Below are 5,025 nucleotides of genomic sequence, written 5' to 3'. Positions count from 1 at the left end.
AACAGCCCTAGTTAAAGTTCCATGCAAAAATATACAAGACAATGGTTGATGGGACACATATTTAAAGGTGAACGGTGGGAAAAACATCCTAGTGGGTGTTTATTTAAGCTATTATGACTTAAAAAAATGGCAAAGGCAATGGCAAAGACTTTGGAAAGGAAAAATGGCATTAATTAGCATTTTCTTTATGAAAGTAATGGAAATTAGGAGAAAAGGAAGGTGAAAGGTCACAACTTGCATGTGAGGAGGAAAATGAAAGAAAATAATGGAAAATGAAGAAAACCAAGGCCTCATTGATAAAAAAGCTTCTGAGGATCACTCGGAAGGCTTGGTGAGTGTAAGCTTTTGCTCAGGTTTTGCATTGGATCAAGAGAGGAAAAGAAGGTAAGAGGCAGGAAGGAGCAAGCAACGAAGAGCAAGATCAAGAAACTACATCGGTATTCTTTACACACATCGATTTTCATGTGTGTTTTCCTTGATATATTTGGCATTCATGGTATTACATGTGGTTCTTTTGCTATTGTGGCATGGGTTTAGCTAGGTGTGACATTATTTTCAGCCTAGCCTTGCCATTTCCAGATAGCGATGGCATGATGGTGTTCTCCTATCTTCTTTGAGCTGGATTGTGAGATGGAATTGAAGCTAAGTGAGGTGGATTTTTGAATGATAGAACACATGGCCTAATGGTCCCTAAACCAGACTGTGGAGTGCACTAAAGCCACTAGGTCCACCCAGACTATTTTTTGTATTAAAGTTAGGATTGGGTTGCCTTGGTGGGCCTAGGAATCCTTGTCGGTCAATGGCATGATATACAGTAAAGCTAAGATGTGGATTTCTCTTCACTGGCCTAATCATCCCTCATTGGGATATGCAGTAAAGGTTAGAGAGTGGGTTTCAGTTTAGGGCCTAGTGATCTGGTGTACATTGTGGTAAAGTTTGAGAGACTATGAGAGATGAAAATTCCTCACAGTGTGGGTGGAGAGATCTGTTGGCATCCTTGCTTGTTTGGCCTAGTGATGTGGTAGATATCATGTTTAATCCTATTATTACATGATTATTGTGTCAACCTAGTGATTCAAGATGGATTACGGTAAATCCTGGTTTCTATTGATGAGGGTGAGGTGGTTTAGCCTCGGGATAGCTTGGTTGGTTCTTTTGGTTTGAGTCCCACATTCATGATGGGAATATGGCATGGGGGTGAATGGCTGAAGAGAGATTTGGCTTAGCCATTCTATGGTCGAGTGGAACATGGTAGTCCCATCTATTATTTTTGGAAACTATGGTCAAATTCCATATTAAACATCTCAAATGACCGAGATGATGATTGAATTAGATTTCGCTTTTCGGGAGGACCAAAATCGAACTAAAGATCAACTTATTTGGATAAGCGAAAGTTGAGTTTTGAATTATTTTATTCATACATGTATTATGGAATGGGTCGACCCTGGCGAGATGTGTAACTACTTATGTCGGCATCAAACCCATGTGGACCCTCAGGAAAGCCTATAAATAGAAGAGACCTCAAGCTCATGTGGACAAATTGATCAATCCATCTTCTCTTCTCTCATTGTCGTAGTTCACATAAGTCTATGGGAGGAAAGTTCGCACGAGGGTCTCAAATCTTAGAGGAGAAGCTCACATGGATCTAGGGTTTTCTCGATCATACATTGACATAGATCTTGGTATTTTAGTCGTTGGATGCGATTACACAAGCTTATTAGAGCATTCAGAGACCCATAAACACTTGCACAAAATGATCCAAACTTAAACAAGAATGCAACAATTTACAAATATAATCATAAACACAGAGATGCAGTAGAAAAACACTTCATTTCATTAATAGAAAAATATTGATATGTTCTTACAAACAGAATGGAAATAAGATAGCTCACGTGATGGTAGCTTATATATGAGAAGAGATGTGGGAGCTACATGCCTTTGAATTGAGTTAAAACAAGGCTTAAGGGCATTTTTATTATTGAACAATAAGAGAAAACCCTAAACAACTAAGACCCTAACCTGAGGAGATGTAACACCAAGAGTTTATTCGCCCCGCTGGGGTTAGTTGGGCAACCAGCTTCCCACAGTCGTAATTTGGTCATATTATCTATGTTTTACATGTACAATACCTCATTGGAAATATCTCTCCAAACACTACATCGATCGATGCGATTTCTATGGAAATGACTGAGAAATTTTGCCAAACAATTGAAATTTAGGGCCTCAAAATGGCTTTGGAAGTTCACGGCCCAAAAAACTGCCAAAAATAGTAAACTGTGCTATAATAAAGGAAACTAAAAAACTGAAAGAAGCAATGGTGAGGGTCTAAGTGGAACAGTAAGCTGGCCACCAATATCCACTTGGATTAGTACTCCCCCCTTAGGAAGCAGTGGTCCCCATTTCATTGAGTTCCTCCATTAGATGTGGAAACTTCTGCTGAACTTGGTCCCTTGTGAGCCATTTTCCTTGGTGAAGGAGTTGGACTGCTTTGACAACTTGATATAGTTGTATCCTCTATTGCTGAGTGTTCTTTATCTATGTCTCCATGATCTGATTAGCTGTGGTTTGTTCCATGCAGTTTAGGTTGAGCTTTATTGGTGTGAGTTGTTTTGCAATGTCAGATGTGTCCAACTATGGTGGATAGTATGGTTGAAGGTGATCTACATTGAAAACTCGGTGCAAACCAAGAAATGATGGGATGCTGAGCTTGAAGGCATTATCAATAATAACCTTGGTGATGGTGTATGGCCCATATGAGAGAGGGTGAATCTTGTAGTGGGGTCCAGCAAGGCGCTCCTTCTACAAATGTAGCCAAAATTTGTCTCCCACCTGGAACTTGTGTGGCACTCGATGCTGATCATGGCATTTCTTGTACTTAGGATTAGCTCTATCCAGTATATCATGGACCTGTTGGAGGATGTTTTGAATCTGCTCAATGAAGTTGTGAGTCCTTTTAGCGTGGAAATGCATGTGAGACGAACTACTTGAGTGGCTACAAATGGTATGGACACATCAATGGGGCATAATGGCTAAAATCCCAGCCCCACCTGAAAGGGGTTGTGGCCTGTGGAGTTGTGGAGAGCCCTATTATAGTTGTGTTGGACATAGGGGAGAATTTCATCCCATGCGCGTGGATGCTTCGAGTTGTACATGTGCAGAATGTGTATGATCATCCTGTTGGAAACCTCTATTTGGACATTAGTTTTGGGATGGAAAGTTGTGGGCTTAATAAGATTTTCATCTAGCATCAATGAGAGACTTGACCAAAATGAACTAACGGCTATTCTATCTCAATCTAAGATAATAGACTACGGGATCCAAAGTGTACCCGCACTCACTTAAAGAAGAGATTAATGATGTCCTTTGCTGTGATACTCTTCTTGTAAACTCCCATGATGGCCATCTTAGAGAATCTATCGATGACCACGAAAACATAATCATTGACGTGCTAAGTAGATGGAAGGCTCAACATATAATCCATGGAGACAGATTGCCAAGGCCGACTAAGAGTAGTTAGAGGAGTATACTCACCTTTCTTCTTGATGGTTGGTTTGGAAATCATGCAGGCAGTGCATGATCTAAGGTACTTCCCAACATCCTGACGAACTTTTGGCCAATAAAAATACTTCTGCAATATCGTTATTGTTTTCTCTATTCTAAAATCTCCAGCGACCCGGCTATAGTGCGCCTCGCAAATCATCTTGGCACGCTCACTTGAAGGAAAACATATTTGTCCTAAGTGGCATAAAAGTGCAGCCTGAAGCTAAAATTTTGGAACTTGCTTCCCTTCCAGGAGTGTCTCATATATGTTGCCATATTCTGGATCATTGTTGTAAAGATGCAACCACCTTGATGTCTCGTGCCCACAGGATTCGAGCATAGTGATTATCGCCATGACCGATGGTCTGCTGAGGCATTCAACGACATTATTGGTGCTTCCTTTCTTATACTTAGTGTTCAAATCGAACTGTTGCAAATGGGTCGACCATTTCCGATGGCAATCATTCTGAAACTTCCCTTGTTTCTATATGAACTCTAGAAGTTTGTGGTTTGTGTGGATGACCATTTCCTTCCCCATAATGCAATGCTTCCATTAACGATAGGCATGGAGAATGGAATACATTTCTTTGTCGTGAGTCACATACTTTCAGACTGTGTCTCACAGTGTCTTACTATGGAAAGACATTGGATGCCCATGCTAAGTAAGAACTGCACCAATAGCGTAGTTGTAGGCATTTGTCTCAATCTCAAGTGGTTGTTGCAGGTCTAGTAATGTGGGCAGTGGTGCAGAACATTTGTGATTCTTCAACTCAAATAACACTCTTTTCTGGGTCTTAAATCGAAAGAACTTTGCTTTCGCTCCACCCTTGGTGATTGACTTAAAGGCGAAGTGATATGAGAGAACCCCAACACGAACCTACGGTAGAAATTGGCTAGACAGAAAAAGCCTAAGAGTTTTATTAGAGTGGTTTGGGCTGGCCAATCCTGAATGACTTGTATCTTTAATGGGTCCACATGCACACCCTGCTCATCAATGATGTACCTCAGATAATTAACCTGGGTCAGGACAAAGGCGCATTTCTCTAAGTTAGCACACAACTTGTTTTGTCAAAGGGTTTGAAGGACTTGTCGAATATGGTGGAGATGCTCTTCCCAACTATGGTTGAAGATCAATATTTCATCTAAATACACCACCATGAATGCATTGGTGAAGGGTCACAAGATGTCTTCCATCAGTCTCATGAGGGTTACAGGGGCATTCGTCAATCTGAATGGCATGACCAATCATTTGAAAAGGCCCTCCTTGGATTTAAAGGCAATCTTCCACACATTGGAGGGTTCGATAGGCACGTGGTGATAACTTGACTTCAAGTCAATCTTGCTGAAATATTCCCCCCCCTTGAGCTGGTCCAGAAGCCCATCAATTCATAAGATTAGGTACCTACTCTAGACAGTGATCTTGTTCAGTGCTTGATAGTAAATACAAAGTCTCCACTTCCTGACCTTCTTCTATACCAATACAAT

The sequence above is a fragment of the Pinus tabuliformis genome, chromosome 7 (assembly GCF_031772625.1).
Source record: "Pinus tabuliformis cultivar Carrire ecotype Pingquan chromosome 7, CPIR1, whole genome shotgun sequence".
Lineage (NCBI taxonomy): Eukaryota > Viridiplantae > Streptophyta > Pinopsida > Pinales > Pinaceae > Pinus > Pinus tabuliformis.
This window is presented reverse-complemented; position numbering follows the sequence as displayed.